This window comes from Moschus berezovskii, chromosome 2, assembly GCF_049115385.1.
Source record: "Moschus berezovskii isolate FMDL1 chromosome 2, NW_MosBer_1.0, whole genome shotgun sequence".
In the NCBI taxonomy this organism is placed as follows: Eukaryota; Metazoa; Chordata; class Mammalia; order Artiodactyla; family Moschidae; genus Moschus; species Moschus berezovskii.
In genome coordinates this window covers 13,381,189-13,401,067 of record NC_142461.1, presented here as the reverse complement: position 1 = coordinate 13,401,067, position 19,879 = coordinate 13,381,189, and positions in this window count along the sequence as shown.

The window sequence follows — 19,879 nt, the reverse complement described above, 5'->3', positions numbered from 1 at the left end:
CAGGAAGATCCTCTGGAGAAGGAAATGGCAACCCACTCCAGTATTCTTGCCTGGAGAATCCAGGGACAGAAGAGTCTGGCAGGCTACAGTCCATGAGGTTGCAAGAGTTGGACACTCAAAGGGTGGATGGGGAGGGCTCCTGGACCATGTTTACCTGGCTGTGTCTGTCCTAGGTTGGGAATAGTCTAGCATTAGGGACACCAAAGTTAGCTCTCTCCTATCTGTCTTAACATTGCCATGTGAACTCTGGCTGGGGAGAAGAACTGGCTTTCCGAAGGAGTGGAGGGAACTAGATATGAGTATGTGCTTGATAAACTAAGAAGAAGTAACATTCAGGGATCATGATCAGGTTATTATCTAAGATCTCGATGCATTCTCAGGACTGTCATGGGCAGCCTGGAAAATGGGGGATCTGGGTCAGGAAAGGCAGGGAGAGCTGAACAGATCCGATTCACAGTTTGGAATCAGAACAAAGCAGAGAACAGACCAGCATCAGGGAAGATAGATGTGAAGAGGATGAAGGCTAAATGCCAGTTGTGTTTGATGATATCAAATCCTCTTCTTTTCAATACAATTCTCCACAGTCACTGAGCACTTACTGTGCCAGCCAGTTTATACGTGTGGTTTCTTTCAAACATTTTAGCAACCAAAGAAAGCAAATGTCATCCCGTTTAAAATTTAGGATATTGAACCTTAGAGATGAAGGGATTTGCCAAGGCCTCTCAGCTGGGGGGTGAAAGACTTGAGATCAGAGATCAGCTATCTCTGCCTGTAAAGTTCACATTCATTAACCACACCCCTCCCCCACCTACCAGCACAATTAAAAACAAACAAACAAACAAAAGGGCTGGACTTGTCAACAGAATGAATTCTGGTCATTGAGAAAGGGGGTGGGGCCCAGATCTCTCTGTACTGTTGAACTTCAGCCAGGGGCAGGCAAATTGACACGACCTGGCAGCAAATTCCTGGGAGGAAGGGTAATATGTGCTAGCTGGCATCTCATGGCTGGCAGTAGCCTTCAGAAGCTGTATGGAGAAAGATATTGTGTAGCCACTGGTCAACAAAGAAAATTGTCCTTTAGGTCAGCCTTGACTTTGGGCTGGGAGTCATGAACACTGGCTTACCCACCATGTGTGTCTGAGACAATGGGCATCTCCTTCTTGAGATCATGTGATTCCTTGAAAAACAAAAGTCATTTGTTGAGTATCGATTTCACTCATTCAGCAAATGTCTACTGAGTGCCAATAGGGTGCTGGACGCGGGCTACAGCCATGAATCGCGCAGAGCCTGCAGTAACAGAGATGGGCCAGCCAGACTCCCCACTCTGCCTGTGATGCTGTTTTCCATCCCCATCTGAGAAGAGAGCTTCCTTTTCATATTCTAGTCCCTCCTCCTGCTCAGCTTCAAGCATGCTTTCCCCACCTCCTCATACACTGGTACTATTTCTTTTTATTTCCTGAGAGCTGGTAGAAAGGGGACAAAATGAATGGGGGACAAATCACAGAACCAATCAGGGAATGTCTTTTTGTTTATTTCCATAAGAAATAACCAGGTTAACTCAAATGAATCCAAGGCAGCCATTACCAAGGAATAAAAACAAGCCAGTTAGATTCATTTTCTTAGTCTAGGATTAATCTATTCATCAGCTTAGCTCATGGGGAGAAAAACATGCTTCTTCAATAGTTTTCAGCCTGAAAATAAATGGCTCATTAAGCCAAACATATTAACCTGAGAACAGTATTGATGTTGGATAGACTAATGAATGTCATTATAGGGAATACACATTAGTCCTCAGAGAGACCTGACCAGCCATTAGAAACCTCTGCAAATGTGCTCAGCTACTGTACAAAAGATGTGGGATCATCACTGGAGAGAGGGAGATGGGGGGAGAGGGAGGACAAACGAGACAGGAGGAGGGGATGCTCCTGGAATCTTGGCTATGCCTCTGAATGTTGTTGTCTAATTCAGGCATTCTGGTCACTTGATAAAGGGCATATGGGTTATGGAGGATCCTCATGTGATGTTATTCTCTGTTGTTTCCAAGAGGACAGAAGCTGGTTTTAGCCTCTAGATAAAAGGGAGGGCTGCAGGGGTTGTGGACTGGGCCTCTAATCCCAGGTTCAGCCAGATTTTATTGAGACAAACAACATGCTTTTACATATGGCATGGAACATACATATGTATGGAATTTACAAATGGAGCAACATACATATGGAAACTCCATGGACATCCAGTCAGCTGCTTTTGTCCAGTATTGAATACAAGGAAACTGAGAGGCATTAAGCAATATACCAAGGTCACCCAGTTATAAATGAGACAACTAGATTTTTTCTACAGTTTTATTTTGATGCAATTGACACACATCATTGTATAAATTTAAGGTATACAGTAGAATGATTGCACTTATTAGTACATGGACTGTGAAATGATTGCCACAGTGAGTTTAGCTAGTATCCATCAACTCATATAGATACAATAAAAAGAGAAAGCAAAAGAAGATGATTTTTTCCTTGTGATGAGAACCCTTAGAATCTCTTCTCTTAACTCTCTTGACTATCATATAGCACCGTTAACTACAGTCATGCTGTATGTTACATCCCTAAGGACTGTTATCTTGTAACTGAAAGTTTATGCCTTTTGACCACTTTTCTCCAATTCCCACTCCCCCACCTTCTTACTCTGGTAACCACAAATCTGATCTCATGTTCTACGAGTTTGAATTTTTCTTTGCTTCCACATACAGGTGGGACCACATAGTACTTGTCCTTCCCTGTCTTACTTCGCTCAGCATATTGCCTTCTCAAGGTTCATCCATGTTGTTGCAAAGGGTAGGTTTTCCTCATTTTCATGGCTGAGTAATATTCCATTTATATATGATATACTGTATAGTAACATAGTACATTAAGTATAATAATTATAATATATCATATATTGATATAATATATAACATATAATATAGTATATTATATATATATTCCATTATATATATATAGATAGATTGATACACCACATTTTCTTTATCCATTCATTCATGGATGGACACTTACATTATTTCCAAGTCTTGGCTATTGAAAACAATGCTGCTGTAGACATAGAGGTACAGATATCTTTTCAAGTTAGTATTTTTGTGTACTTTGGATATACTTCCAGAAAGATCATATGGTAATTCTATTTTTAATATACTCTATACTCACAACTGAGATTTGGACTCCAGGCTGGCATCATTTAGGGTGGAGAGACCTTCTCATGGCCCTACACTGACCCATTCTCCTGGGTGGGACTGTCTTTAAAGCCCCTCCCCACCCGCATTCTCTGACAATCTGTAGAACCATAGTTATAACTAGGTGGTCTCTATGTGTCTACATAAGAAACAGCAAGGTGGAGAGAAAATTCTGACTCAGATACAGACCTGGCCCAGAGACTTACCAGCCACCAGCTTTTGGCCATGTTACTCTCTAAATCAGTTTCCTTATCAACAAAACAGAGTAATTCATGCCCTCTGGCTTTTGCGGGACCTAGATGAGTGGATAAAGAAAGGCTCCTGACACCTAGGGGCCCCTGCTCTGCAAGGAGCCCCTGGTCCATCCTGTCTGGATCTGGTACTTGGTGAGGTGCCCCTGTGGATGACTGATAGAGAAGCAGAACTTCTTCTGAAAGACCAGAGTCTTTCCTGGTCCATACCAACCCCTGAGAGCCTGCCATGATCCAAGTACTACATGGAACACAGGGATGACATTCTTTCTGATCCCTGGATGTTCACAGCCTAGTGGGGAAGATGGGAAAATGGCACCAGGGAGAATCAAGGACCAAAGGAGGGGCAGGGAAAAGAGGGAAGCATCTGAGTACAAAGGGAAAACCATCGGAAGTGGCGCAGGAGCCAGTTTGGGACACTGTGTGGGGAAGTGTCTTCTATGTGTATGTATGCTGGGCAAGGGAGTCTGCCCCTAGAGACAGGAGAGTGCTCAGTGTAAAGGGGGCTGGAAGGCAAGAGGCCTGGTCCAAGGCTGAGGTGAGGGGAAAAAACGGGACATTCAGATTTATAGTCTCCAACTTTTCCACACCTCTTGGGGCTTCCATACTCTAGTCTTTTACAAATTTATTAATGAGGAAGTGGACATTTGTTAAACATGTATCAGGACCCCCAAGTCTGCTTCGCTACATTTATGATCTCATTTGATTCTTATACAAAAAATTAAGCCCCCGAGAACGGGTTATTACTATCTGCCTGTGTCAGAGAGGAACACAGGCTCTTGGCAGGGGAGTGCCAGGATGAGGGTCCCCTGCCACACACTCCCTGCATGTCTGGCTCCATGGCCCTGGTTTCCCCACTCACCATGGTACCCGTCACATCGGCACATCCTGCTGGACGGTGTTAGCTCTTCCTGTTGACCTTTGGCCGCTGCCTTCTCTTCCTCCCCAGTTAGGTTATGTCCTGTTGGGGAGGCATGAAGACTCATGGAGTTCTTGCCAGTTTTGCTGGCGGAGGCCCCACCATGTGTAAGCCTGGTTCTGAGAATCTAGGCAAGGCCTTATAGCATTTTCTCCTGTGATTTGAAGATGATGTCCCTCCCACCCCCAGTGACACACACACAGGGCAAGCCAGCTGTTCACTTACCTGTATGAGGTGCCCTCTGCCAGTACCTGTTCTTTTATAAATCGTGCTCTGAATGTTGAGCTTGCAACTTAAGGTCAGACTGGGGAAATTCAGGTAAATTCAGTGAAACACTATTTCTTTCCAATGTTACTACTTTTGCAGTTTCTTTCGTGCTGGTATTCCCTGTGTGTGCTATGACGGCAGGGATCACGAACCTTGTGCACAATAAATATTTGTTGACTGACCAAATGAAGGAATGCCTGAAGGGAGACTTGGGCTCTGGCAACTATCTAGTTACTGTCCCTTTGGACATGGGAGAAATTGCTCTGGTTTTTCAGGAGTAAAGATGATGGTGGAGGGAGAATTTGGAAGAAGCAAGGTTCTAGATGCAGTGTTGAAAGATGGCTGGGCACAACTGCTTTGGGATTACAGGGGTATGTTGTATCAGTTGGCTACTACTGCATAACAAATGATCTCAAAGCTTAGTGGCTTAAAATAACAGGCATTTATTTAACCTAGGAGTCTGTAGTTCTCCTGAGTGGTTCTGCTGCTGTGGGCAGGGCTTGGCTGGTCTTGGATGGGGTTATCGGGACAGCTGGTATGTTGGCTGGAGTCTGGGTGGTCTTGAATGGCCTCTGCTGGGATGGCTTCTCTCTGCTCCTCATATCCTCATGACTTCCCTGGAGGCTCAGACAGTAAAGCACCTGCCTACAATGCAGGAGACCAGGTTCAATCCCCGGAGAAGGCAATGGCAACCCACGCCAGTACTCTTGCCTTTAAAATCCCATGGACGGAGGAGCCTGGTAGGCTGCAGTCCATGGGGACGCTAAGAATTGGACATGACTGAGCGACTTCACTTTCACACATTGGAGAAGGAAATGGCATCCCACTCCAGTGTTCTTGCCTGGAGAATCCCAGGGATGGCGGAGCCTGGTGGGCTGCCGTCTATGGGGTTGCACAGAGTCGGACACGACTGAAGCGACTTAGCAGCAGTAGCAGCAGGTTCAATCCCTGGGTCAGGAAGATCTCCTCGAGAAGGAAACGGCACCCCGCTCCAGTATTCTTGCCTAGAGAATCCCATGGAAGGAGGAGCCTGGTGGGCTACAGTCCATGGGGATGCAAAGAGTCGGACAGGGCTGAGCGACTTCACTTTCACTTTCACATCCTCTTACCCTTCACTGGCTAGTCCAGAACTGTTCTCATAATGAAGGCAGGTCGTGAAAAAGAAGGTGGAACCATGCAGTGTCTCGAATTTTAAGCTCAGACATGGCATTATGTTACTTCTGCAGCATTGTATTGACCTAAACAAGTTATAAGACTAGCTCAGACAAGAAGTGGGGATATACAGTTTGCCTATTGATGAGAAAAACTGCAAAGTTATATTGTATAGGGCATGGATACAAGGGGAACTGTTGCCAAATGTGCAATTTCTCTACCATGAGTTTCAAATCTCATCATTCAGACTTCTAGCTTCTCTTGTGAGGGGACATTTATAATAAAAGTAAGGGTGGGGAATCAAGGAGATTTCATCCAGCTATCTATGACCAACCTGCATATCTCCTCATTCAAGAAGAATCAGCAGGAGCGTTGAGGAGTGGGGCTGTAGAACCCAAGGGTAGAACACCTCTAGAGAATGAGAACAGTATCTTCAAAGATGGAAGAAGTAGATGTCCTCGGTGTGGCCTCAAGGAAGGACTTTCCATCATCCAAAGCTGTGGAGAGGGAATAGGCTATCTTGAGATGTGGTGAGTGCCCCATCCTTCGGTACACAAACAGAGGGAGGTGTAACAGTGAAATGCTTCCACTTTGGCAGCAGACAGACCTAGTTTTGATTTGCAGCTTGGGAGTTTTAGGGCAAGTGGTTTTAACTCTATCAGTTTTCTCACCGATGGGGTAATACTACTGCTTTCCACATTGGGTTATTGTGAGGTTTGAGTAAGATGATACAGGGCCTGGCACACAGAAGTCCCCAGTGTCTGAGAGCTGATGGCAGTACTACAGTTCTGGCTGTATTTTTTGAGGACATTTTGGCATCAGATGAGGCCCTGAACCCTTGTCTACTCCCAGAAATCAGAGTTTTAAGAAACCATATCCCTATTAGGAACTAATGGTAAAGAATGTCCCTGCAATTCAGGAGACATAAGAGACTTGTGCTCGATCCTGGGTTGGGAAGATACCCTGGAGTAGGAAATGGCGACCCATTCCAGTATTCTTGTCTGGGAAATCCCAAGGACAGAGGAGCCTGGCGGGCTACAGTCCACAAGGTGGCAGAGAGTTGAACACGACTGAGTGACTAAGCAGTGGTATTCAGGTCTTGGAATTAGGAGACTGTCCCTTTCCTCACCTCAGCCCTCTCTCGGCCTCTAGAAATGATCTTTGCTGGTTCAGATCTATGCCTGGACCCCCATTCCTGATTGACTGTGGTGTTGAGGTGGCATTTCTAGCCCTTCATCCCTCACTTTTGCCCCTGCACTTCTGAGTATGCTTGATACTCAAATTGTGTGCATGTGTGTGCCCATGTGTGCCTGTGTGTGCTTGTGTGTGCATGTGTATGCATGTGTGTTCCTGTGTGCCTGTGTATGCATGTGTGTGCCTGTGTGTGCATGTGTGTGCCTGTGTGCCTGTGTGCCTGTGTGTGCCTGTGTGTGCATGTGTGCCTGTGTGTGCTTGTGTGTGCATGTATGCATGTGTGTGCCTGTGTGCCTGTGTATGCCTGCATGCATGTGTGCCTGTGTGCCTGTGTGTGCCTGCATGCATGTGTGCCTGTGTGTGCCTGTGTGCCTGTGTGTGCATGTGTGCCTGTGTATGCCTGTGTGTGCCTGTGTGTGCATGTGTGCCTGTGTGCATGTATGCATGTGTGTGCCTGTGTGTGCCTGTGTGCCTGTGTGCCTGTGTGTGCCTGTGTGTGCATGTGTGCCTGTGTGTGCCTGTATGTGCATGTGTGCCTGTGTGTTCCTGTGTGCCTGTGTGTGCATGTGTGTGCCTGTGTGTGCATGTGTGTGCCTGTGTGTGTGCATGTATGCATGTGTGCCTGTGTGTGCCTGTGTGCCTGTGTGTGCATGTGTGTGCCTCTGTGCATGTGTGTGCCTGTGTGTGTGCATGTATGCTTGTGTGTGCCTGTGTGTGCCTGTGTGTGCATGAGTGTGCCTGTGTGCCTGTGTGTGTGTGTGTGTGTGTGTGCGTGGCTGTGGGAACCAAAGGCTGTTCTGAGAGGGCCCCTCCGTCCACCACACGGAACTGATTTGCTCTCTGATGTGTCTCTTTAATCATCCTTTCTGAGCTCAGATGAAGTTTAATTTTAGCTGGAAGAGAAATAATTGAGTCTTGTAAAATCCTGTGGTGAATGGCCCTCCAGGGCTACCAACAGAGAGCCCGGTCTGAGGTTTTATCACTTCCTGGTCTTAGACAAAGGCCCCTCCATGAGCGATTGGCCACTTAGCGCTTGTTAATGGGTCTAACTTCCACAGGCTTGGGATGTTTCCTTGGAATTGATCTTCCTGTAAAAAGTAGGCTTTGGAGACATGAAACAACCATCAGAAAGCCTTAAATAAATCACAGTTTATCAGGAGGCGAAAACAATGTGCTTGAAACACATGCTCCAAGGGAAATGGTGGGGGGAGCTTTGGGGCTTCCTGGCAGGGAGGGCAAGGAGGGGGCCAGGTGCGGCTATTTCCAGGGGAACATCAAGTCCTGGCTCATTTTCTAGGCCATATGACGTGGTGTTTCCTGGGTCCCCACCCCAGCTCTGCCCCCACTGGGAGGGAGGCGCCTGAGCACACTCTCCTCCCCTCTGCGTGGTGATGACTTTGCCTGGGAAGTTGCAGGAGGGGTCACACTCTTCTCTCCTCACCCCTTCCCTTTCTCTGCCTCTTCCCTCTTTTCATTTGCTGAAATGAGACCCTGGGTAAATGGGGTGCAGGCGTCCCTGTTCTCCAGGAACGTGGAGGTGTGGAGACATCGCAGCAGGGGCTGGAGAACAGAGATTAGCCCTCCGCGCATCGTGTCCACCCCTCCCTCACAGAAGTGTGTGGGGAGGGGGCTCCATCCCTCTGGACACTCAGTCAGCAGGTGTTGGCCAAGGACAGCCTGTGCCCAGCTCTGTGTGGGGCCAGATATTCAGGCGGGTTGAGCCCTGGTCCCCACCTCATTCTGTGCACAGTGAGGCCACATCAGCCTCTGACCTGCATGCTGTCACCCCGTCCCCTCGCCCCGCCCTGTGTTTCCTTAGCTCGTGTCACCACCTAGCTCTGGACACAGCTGCGTCTGTTAATATCGTTTCCCCACTGAACGTCAGCTCCATGAGGATGGGCCTTTCCCTGTCCCACTCAGAGCTGTGTCCCCAAGCCTGATGCGGCTCCCGGCGCATAGTGGACACTCTGCTTTGTGAGTAAGGGTCGTTGGATGTTCTCTAGGGAGGAAATAGGAGGCACAGATTTGCAGAGTTCGCCTTCCTTGGTGTGTGAGTGCGAGTGCCCAGGGGACAGAGGTGGGACCTCCTTAGCATCTGCTACGATCACAAGGAAATATTCCTGTGTGTGGAGCACCCGGGCTCCGAACCAGCAAACTCCATCCTCCCTTGACCATGGCCAAGCCAGTTCTGGCCACTGCCACCAGGCCACTGGGCTGTGCACACCTACGGCCTCAGAGATTCAGGTGGGACCCTCCTCCCTCCCTTGGGTGGAGGGGGGCCCAGTGGGGGCATCTGTGCTGTTGGTCACTGACTTCCTCCCTGCTCTGCCCAGCCCGGGCTCAGCCCTCCCGGCGGCTGCCCTACTGGTGGCATTGGGCATTTTGCGCCTTTTGACGAGTCGGCAGTAGAGGTGATAGGAGTCTTGGTCTGGCCATCCTCAAGCCTCTCGGAGAGGCCACTCCTCTCTGAAACCCAGCAGTGTTCCATGGAAAGGCTGCTCTTCCCCACAGGGGAGCTTTCATGAGCCGTGTGCTTTAAACCTCATGGATGACAACGGCTGGGAACAAGCAAGACACCTGTAACAAGACTTCACAAGGGCAGCCTGAGTACTGGGGCCGGATCCGGCAGGCACCTCGTGGAGCTCAGAGGCACCAGGGCCCAGGACCCAGGTCTTCAGGTTTGTCAGGAACGGAGGAGAAAGACTGGTGCAGGAGCTAAGCCCAGTGGGTTGGGATGGGGCTCAAGACCACAGTGGCAGAGGATTCGTGAGACCCCAGGGGAGAGGCTCCCCTGCCTGGGCTCAGCATGGGGTGGGAGTGCAGCTTGGACCCGGCCGGAGTGGGTGAAGACATCCAGGTCCCAGCCAGGGTCCAGGCTCGGGGACTGGACCCTACAGATCGGGGTTCAGATCCCAGCGCTGCCGCTTTTGACCCTTGAATCACTTCTGAGTCTCATTTTCTTCATCTGCAAAAGAGAGATAATCGTCCTTTTAAAAGGAGGCAGCAACAAAGGGCCAGACTAGATTTCCTGGGATTGAATCCTAGTTCTGCCGCTTGCCAGCCATGTGACCTTGACGCGGTCTGTGCTGCTTGTCTGAGCCTGGACTTCCCACCTGTAACTCGTGGAGGGTTGCTGTGCGGATTCAATGAGTTCCATACTCGACCAGCTTAGAAGAGGAGTCTGGCCTACAGTAACTGTTTGCAGGGGATTACTATTATTATTGTAATTTCGGCTCATAACTGTTTATGTCCATCTCCCGTGCAGAGCCCTCATTGGGTTCCCATCTTGCTTAGTGTAAAACTCATAGTCTTTAAGTGGCCCTGGAAGGCTTCCTACTCCTCACGCCTCTCCAGTCAGGGGTGGATCCCTGCCTCATACACTCACTCTTCCCAGCCTGGAATTCTCTCCCACCACAGCTCGTTCCTTAACTTTCTTCAGGTTTATATCAAGCACTTTCTCATCCCCATCTCTGGCTCATGCCCTTTCCCCATTGCTCTCTACCCCCATCCTGCTTTGTTTCTCTTCACAGACAGAAGACGTCACTTTGCTGACAAAGGTCCGTCTAGTCAAAGCTATGGTTTTTCCAGTAGTCATGTATGGATGTGGTAGTTGGACCATAAAGAAGGCTGAGTGCTGAAGAACTGCTGCTTTTGAACTGTCATGCTGGAGAAGACTCTTGAGAGTCCCTTGGACAGCAAGGAGATCAAACCAGTCAATCCCAAAGGAAATCAGTCCTGAATATCCATTGGAAGGACTGATGCTGAGGCTGAAGCTCCAATACTTTGGCCACAGGATGCAAAGAGTGGACTCATTGGAAAAGACCCTGGTGGTGGGAAAGATCGAGGGCAGGAGGAGAAAGGGGCAACAGAGGATGAGATGATCAGATAGCATCACCAACTCAATGGGCATGAGTTTGAGCAAACTCCAGGAGATAGTGAGGGACAGGGAAGCCTCGCCATGGACTGCGCTGCAGTCCAGGGGCTCACAAAGAGTTGGACACAACTTAATGATTGAACAACGACAAGTAGAGTTAATCTGACACTAATCTATGTATTCATGTGCTCATTTATTGCTTATTCTCATTAAATAGGCACTCTACAGGGCCAGAGGAATCCAGCCCCATGGAAGGAGAATGGAGAGGGGCAGATCCTCCCCCCCACCAAAAAATAAAAAATAATCCCTCAAATTAGGGGTCCATAAATGGCAGGAGGGGACAGATGGGGGCAGGAGGGGGAGGAAACCTTAGGTGCCTACTTACTGTAGAGGAGACGGGGATCACGAATCAGGAAATGAGAGGGCAGCTCCAGGGTGTCTGAGTGGGGCTGGGAAAAACACGGGCTTTAGTGAGGGGTCGGTTCCCGGCTCTGTGAAAACCTCCCTGAGTCTCAGCTTCTGCCTCTGGAGGTAACAGCCCTCCCGCTGCAGGGTTGCTGTGGGACTGGACTCAGTGTGTTCATGACACCTGGCCCGTGGGGGTCGAGATCACCCGGGGGACAGGGCAGGGGGCTGCAGAAGAAGGGGGCCTTGGTTCAAGCGGTGCCCTGCCAGTGTGGTCCTGGGGCCGTGGGACGGTGTGCCCCTTCCCTCACTGCCCCAAGGGCTCTGTGAGGCGAAAGGGCCTGTGGGAAGAGAGAGGAGAATCCTGGCATCTTGGGGGAGGGGGAGACTTGGAGGTGGTCCAGGCCCACCCTGATCTCATAGGAGAGGCGAGTAAACAGCACGTTTGTTCTCCCCATCCTCTGATCATCCCCGGTCCTGGGGTGCCCCAGGCACTGAGTCCTGCTTGGTTCCCCCTGGGCCTTCAGACCCTTCCCTCCTCCGTGTAACTGCCCTCGGCTCAGCCCTTGGCCTGCAGAGGCACTTGCTCCTGAGCGAGGAGGACCTTCTCAAACTCCGGAAAAGTGAGGAAAAAGGGAGGGTCCCCCATGGATGTGCCCCACATCCATGTACACACCAACTGGATCCCACTCTGAGGTTTGTCAGGACCACCCATTTCCTCCCACAGCTCTCCAGACCCCACCCCAGTTAGGTGACTTTCCCAGGCTCCTCTGGCCCCCCTTGGGGGTCGTCAGAATCAGACTGGCCATGCAGATGTGGAAGGGGCCCCACCAGGCTGCTCTGGCTGAGCCTCTCATCCCTGCTCCTGGGACGCAGAGACTGACCGGCCTTTGTCACACAGCTCGGAGGGCAGCTGTACAGGCAGGGCCTACAGAGGAGTGGCCTGAGCCCTGCTGGACATCCGACCAGGGAGGGGTGTTGGGAGGCAGGAGAGGGCTGGGTAGCAAGTGTGCAGGGGGTAGTGAGGAGAGAGGAAACCTTCCTCATGGAACATGGTGGCCAGAATAGGGCACCCAGTGAAAGGGCCACAGTGCTGGATAGGAAAGGCAGGGGGCAGCAGTGCAGTGAGAGCCGGGTCCCCATCACTGACAGAGGAGATCAGACCCTTGCAGCTGGTGGCCAGGACCCAGGGCTCCCGCTGACAGATATCTTCCCAGCCTAGGCCACATGGTGAATTCTAGAGTATGCCAGTGGCCAGACTCGAGCTGTTCATACACTTCCTTGTGCATTCACGGGACACGTGTTTACTGACATGGCAAGTGTTTACTGATAAATGTGTGCTGGGCGTCGGGACATGGTGGTGAGCAAGACGGGCTCAGCCCTGCCCTGTGGAGCTCACATGCTGGCTGAGAATGCAGGTGGGGATGAGCCAGTGACACGTGCTTTGGTTTGCAGTTGATGGAGGGGAAGCTGAGGTCTATAGACGGAAAGGAGGTATTCTCTGCATTTGCGGATGAGGGAGCTGGGATTCGGAGAGGTTAGTAACTCGCCAGAAAGACACAGACAGTAAGTGGTGGAGCAGAAGCACCTCCGACAGCGTGATCCCTGAACCTGCCTGCTCACCCCGGTGTCTGCCTGGGTGCTGCCTACAGGGAGTTTGCAGGGGAGCCTGGGCTCTCCTGTCTTTGCTCTCTGGCTCTTACAGGGTCAGGGTGTGTGTGGGGGGCGTGGAGTCTGCACTGGGTCCCACTCTGAGGCTGGCCATAGAGGTGGATCACATAGCACCAGGGCCACAGGGTAGCTCCCACTGTGACAGGGGATGGAGCTGAGGTTGGCAAGTGCAGGGACTTGCACACCCCTGTGTGGGTGCCAGCACCTGCCACCCACTCATAGATGTGATGTTTGGGCGCTTTTCATCCCTGACAGAGGATAGTGGCATGCTATTATGGGGTCCATATGAATCCATGGGAGATATGAGATCATCACTTATCAGAAGCAAGTGAGGCCCAGGCCTGGGAGACCTCATTCCACAACCAAGGCAGAGGGGCTAAATCTGGACCATGTGGAGAACAGAGGCAGGTTGGGAGCCAGCACCTGGCTATGCCTTTGCTGTTTGCCTTGTGGACCAGGTAATGCTGAGGTGGTCTCAGCCTGACTGGATCTCAAGGGCTATAAACATGTACACGTCCTGCGTCCAGGAGCTTCCACCAGCCACCCACTGACTCCTATATCTCTAACTGTTTGCCCTCAGCTAGACCTGGACTTACCTGTTTCCTCTGGATGATGCTGGCACCCCTGTGTGGATGCCAACTCCTGCCAACCATGCATAGGTGCGATGTGTGGGGGCTTTTCATCCCTGACAGAGGATAATGGCATGCTATTATGGGGTCCATTCGAATCCGTGGGAGATATTAGATCATCACTTACCAGAAGCAAGTCTTTTGTGTTTACCTCCTGCATTGAGTCTCTCCTTGAAGGTAATAAGTAGGGGAGGCACATTAAGGAAGGACCAGCTGCATGTTCCAGCGGGGAGAGGGGAGGCATGATGTTTGAAAGGGCCTGGCTGTCAGGGCAGGATGTGCTGAGGAATGAATGAACGGGCTCCTCAGTTGCTCAGGCTGCTGCTTGCAGTGAAAAGCACCCTCATCTCGTCTCATCTCTGCATTTTCCTGTGGAGATCTGGGAGTGGGGGGAGCTGGGGAGGGAGCCTTAGTGGAGGAGTCAGAATCAGGCACGCAGAGATACCCTTACTTCCCTGCTGTACGACTTTGGGCAAGTTGTCTCCCCTCTCTGGGCCCCAGTTTCCTCATCTGTAGATGCGATCAGCTCTTCCTTCACCAGGTGATTGTAGAATGAGCCCTAAAAACTCACAAATGGATGCTCAGAAGTGGAGGGGCAGTGAGGGTAGTGGTCAGGAGCTGTGAACTGGAGTCAGTCACTTACACCTGTAAGACTGAGCAAATTTATTACTTTTGTGAGCTCTCAGTTCCTTCAGCTATGAAATGGGGATAGTACTAGTCCTTGCTGTAAAAAGTCGTTGTGAGAATTAATGACGTGAGGCACTCAGCCCTTGGCACACTGTAAGTCCAAACCAGTGGTATTATTGGTAAAATTATTGTTCAGTTCAGTTCAGTTCAGTTCAGTCGCTCAGTCGTGTCCGACTCTCCGCGACCCCATGAATCACAGCATGCCAGGCCTCCCTGTCCATGCTGTTCAGTCACTCAGTCGTGTCTGACTTTTTGTGACCCCGTGGAATGTAGCATGCCAGCTTTCCCTGTCCTTCACTATCTCCCAGAGTTTGCTCAAACTCATGTTCATTGAGTTAATGTTGCCATTCAACCATCTCATCCTCTGTTGCCCCCTTCTCCTCCTTCCCTCAATTTTTCCCAGCATCAGGGTCTTTTCCAATGAGTTGACTCTTTGCATCATGTGGCCAAAGCTTTGGAGCTTCAGCTTCAGCATCAGTCCTTTCAATGAATAATCAGGACTGATTTCCTTTAGGATTGACTGATTTGATCTCCTTGCTGTCCAAGGGACTCTCAAGAGTCTTCTCCAGCATGACAGTTTAAAAGCATCAGTTCTTCAACACTCAGTCTTTTTCATGGTCCAACTCTCACATCCATACACGACTACTGGAAAAACCATAGCTTTGACTATTTGTCAGCAAAATGATGTCTCTGCTTTTTAATATACTGTCTAGGTTTGTCATAGCTTTTCTTCCAAGGAGCAAGCATCTTTCAATTTCATGGCTGCAGTCACTGTCCACAGTGATTTTGGAGCCCAAGAAAATAAAGTCTGTCACGGTTTCCATTTTCTCCCATCTATTTTTAATAAGTTAAAAATTGTTATTATAATGACCATAAATAAAATAATCTGAAACATTCATGCTTTCCATCAGCCCTGACACCCTATGTCTCTGCTGCCTGGTTCCCAATCTTCTTTGCCCTCTCTGCTGTGAGTATACATTTTCTGAATACTGCCCGTATACATTTTCTTCCTTGGAAGCGATTAGCGGGAGGAGGATGTGTTGCTTGTGTTTGGGATTTGAACTATATTTTCCCAAAGAAACATTGTTATTCACAGTTATAAGTGGTAGAAGCCATTAGAGCTTTTGCTTTGACTAACCATACATAGTCTATAGAAGAGTTAATGAAACAATGTGTTCTGAGTTCCAAAAAACTTTTGAAACACAACTTGTCTAAATTATTGGAGAAAATCTAATATCCATCAAGTACCTATTGTATGCTAGGTACTGTGTTAAACACATTGATTATGTTAATGTATTTAATTTTTGCAGCAACCCAATGATATTGGTAGTGTTAAGAGAAGTGGTAGTGGTTTAGAGAAGTGATGCTCAGAGAGGCTGAGTTGTTTGCCAAAATTTCAAGACTATTAAATGTTGGCGCCAGAATGAGAACCCAGATCTTTCTGATACACCGTACCTGCATATAATATCATCAACTGCTGATACAGTTCCACCTGACAATGGAGATTAAAAAGAAAAGAAAGGAAAAGAAAACAAACAAGCAAACAAACTGGTTTTACTAGAACCTAGACTTCTGATATATACAGCCGCCTGATGGCAGTTAATAGAATTGTAAGCAAAGTGCATTATAAAAATACCTCTCTCTATTGAGAGATTGTAATCTCACACAATAAATTAGCGTCCACCAGAAGACTCTAGAAAAGTTTCAGGGAGCAGATAAAACTTAAATTCAGCACCGAGGTTAAGAATTGAACAGACAGTGGAGCAAGAAGGGTGTCCCAGACTAGGGAATACCACATGTGACGTCTGTACAAAAGGCAGAGAGATTGGATGGGGAGAAGAGGAACATGAATTGCTAGCCTAGCTGAGCTGTACAGAAAAGCTGCCAATTCAAGGGCAAGGAAGAGAAATCAACATTTATTAAGCATCAGCCTTATTATAGATACATTTCATAAGGACTTAATTTCTGTCTCTCCATCTGCCCCTGAGGTTATGTCTTCATCAGGGTGTTTGGCTTGTATTCCTTTTCCATTTATCAGCAGGATTTTTATCTGGGTCATCTCTGTTCCACTTTCAGTTCATGGGTGAGGCAACACACACAGCTCAGAGATGGGCCATGTGACCTGGGTTAAACCAATCCATTCAGACCATTCTCTGGCTGTAGTAATTGGCCCAGGGATGGACCTAAGACCAAACAAGAGCCATTGTTTTACCATGAGTCTTTTCCTGGGACTTCTGAGAATTAGACTCTTTTTCTTTCCTCTGAACTTAAACTAGATTATTCCCACTGAGCCTGGAAGTCCACAGTCTGGGACTATTATTATCATCTCAAGTGTAGCCTAAGAATGAAAACAACATTCAGAGGAGAAATAGAAAGAGTTCTGATCTTAGGACATCATTGGAAGCCCCATCAAGTTATTCCTGACTCAACTCTAACCCTGCAAGTGTTGCGTTACATCAGACATTGAATTAATTCTCACTCAAGTGGAAATAGGATTTAGGGTGAGACTATAGCGGACGCCTCAGATCCTAACTGTCAAAGCCCATGAGGCATTCTGGGGCCTGAAAGTCACCTGCCAGAGGCCCTCTCTTGCTCTCCGTTCCTCTCTCTGCCTTTCTCCCTGGCTGAGTCTGCAGAATGACTCATCTCTATGTCCCTTTGCCTGTCTTCTTCATTTCCTTTTCAGACTGGCCTCTCTGTTCACTTAGGATCCAGCATGACCATACCTAAACAACAGGCAGACCCCTGGGCTGATGTGATTGTCTCTCCAAAGCTGTTTGACTTTATCCCCATATTTCAAGCAGCATTCTAGGAGAAGTGATCTGATTTTCCCAGCCTGGACAACTGTCTCCTGCAGGCCTGTTAAACCATGGGGGTTGGAGAAGACCCTTACCAGATTTGTGGGCTAATAAGGAAAAGAAAGGGAAAGAAAAGAAAGTGAAGTCACTTAGTCGTGTCCGACTCTGCGATCCCATGGACTGTAGCCTACCAGGCTCCGCCATCCATGGGGTTTTCCAGGCAAGAGTACTGGAGTGGATTGCCATTTCCTTCTCCAGGGGATCTTCCCAACCCAGGGATCGAACCCAGGTCTCCCAAATTGCAGGCAGACGCTTTACCGTCTGAGCCACCAGGGAAGCCACCAGGGCTAATGAGGAGAGATGCACAACAATTGGCTTTTCTACTAAAGTTCCAGAGGCTGCTTTCCATGTGGGGAAACCGAGACTCAGGAGCAGAGTGGCCTGCTAAAATCTCCTGGCTTGTGAACAGTAAACTCGGGATTCATACCTTGTTCTGTTGGACCTTGAGCTCCATGGTCTTTCCCCAGTTGTTCCCCCTGGCCCAGCTCCCTGGACACCCAGCTCTCCTATAGCTGCTAGCCCCCATCTGTTCCTCTAGTCTGCTCGCTTCTGCCAGGATGACTAGAGAAGGAGACAGGAAAGCTGACTTCCCGAGAAGAGAGGTAACTAAGGGGGCACAGATGAGAAGGCAGGCTCATATTTACCCCCTAGCACTTTCAGCGGAGAAGGCAATGGCACCCCACTCCAGTGTTCTTGCCTGGAAAATCCCATGGATGGAGGAGCCTGGTGGGCTGCAGTCCATGGGGTCGCTAACAGTCGGACACAACTGAGCGACTTCACTATCACTTTTCACTTTCATGCATTGGAGAAGGAAATGGCAACCCACCCCAGTGTTCTTGCCTGGAGAATCCCAGGGATGGGGGAGCCTGGTGGGCTGCCATCTATGGGGTCACACAGTGTCGTACACGACTGACATGACAGAGCAGCAGCAGCAGCACTTTCAGTGTTTGCAGTGTTCCGCCAGGGGAGAAAGGTTCTGGCTTCCTTTCCAGAGTCAGGCCTGGGAAGTCAGTGCTCAATTATTGAACACAAATAAGAATTTAATTAAAATTTCATGACAGCTGTGTTTCACCCAAACAGCTGATGGCCTTGCATTTTTGCCTGATTCCTGCAGTCCCACTGCAGAGATCTTCATCCAAAGCCTTTCAGCCTTCACAAATCAGTTTTGATAACAAGCCCTCTTGTTATTGCTGTGAAGTCCAAAGTGGGGCCGGCTTCCCATAGACCCAGAGCCCTGGTGACTGTGGTTAAACAAGGACCTCTCGGGAGCAAGAATGGACTCTCACACAGCATCTGCTAGCCATGTAGGTATCAACCTCTGGTTCTTGGAGATGATCTCTGACAATTACTTGATGGGATCAATAGGATGATTCCAGGCAGACAAAGGCCTGGAAGGATTTAGGAAGAGGGTCTGCAGTGTGGGTTGTGAAAAAAGTGAAATTGGAAGCTGCTCAGTCATGTCCGACTCTTTGTGACCCCATGGACTATACAGTCTTATCCAGGCAAGAATACTGGAGTGGGTATCTTTTCCCTTCTCCAGGGGGTCTTCCCAACCCAGGGATCAAACCCAGGTCTCCCACATTGTAGGCGAATTCTTTTCCAGCTGAACCACAAGCGAAGCCCAAGAATACTGGAGTGGGTAGCCTATCCCTTCTCCAGTGGATCTTCCTGGCCCAGGAATCGAACTAGGGTCTCTCATACTCTGTAGGCAGGTTCTTTACCAACTGAGGTATCAGGGAAGCCCCTGCAGGTTGTACCTGGGGGTTACTGAAAACCACATCCCCGCAGACGGGAACAGTGGGAGGAGGGTGGAGGCGTGTGTGGGTCCCTTTGTCACCTCCACAAGAGCCTTTTCAGGGTGTCTTTAGGACAGAAGGTGACCTTGGGGCAATGAACTAACCTTTCAGGTCCTCAGTTTCCCCAGCCAGAAGGTAGATCTGATGAACTCTCCTTCAGAGATGGTTGTGAGTGTCACAGGGGACGCTTTCAGCATGAGCTCTGGTACAGAATAGGTGCCCAAATAAATAAGTGGCTTTTAACTTGGTTGGGTGCCCAGATGACTTGATGAACTGGGTGGGGGTGGCGATGGGGAGCCCTGACTTTCAGCCCTCACCTGTCCCACTGTTGATCATCTGAGGATGCTCTGGGCAGGAGGGTGCTGTGGTTAGGAGAGTTGACCATAAGGTTGACTGGATGTGGAAGAGCAAGGGTCTGGATGACAGGCTATCTCACAAGTTAGGCAGGAAGGGGTTTGAGGGGAAGCTTGAGGCATAGGGAATGAAAAAACTGCACTTGACATTTTCAGAATCTGGTGGCAAGAGATCACTGGATGGGCCAGATCAGGTGTCCCAGCAAAGGGTGGTCAGCAGGTGCACCTTGCAGACAGGATTCTCTCCATCCATCGTGGAGGCCTGGGAACACCAGAGAACTGATGCCTGGGACCAGCCCTCAGTCAGCAATGGTTGGGGCTGGAAGTAAACTCTCCCATCTCTTGAGCCCTCCCCTCTGGTAGGGCAGTTCTGAGTTGTGTTCTGCGTCATCTCCCAGACTGCCCTGCCCCCAGGGCTGAAACTCTGCCACCCACAGCCTTCATTTGCTTAACATGTGCCTATTATGGGCTTCCTTCCCTTCTCCGTCTCACTTCCTCTTGATGCTTACCTGGACCACCACCTCAATAAAACACTCACTCTCAAAGCCTCGTTAGGGTCTGCTTCCGGGGAAGCTAACACAGGGACCTCGGTACCAGGCAAGA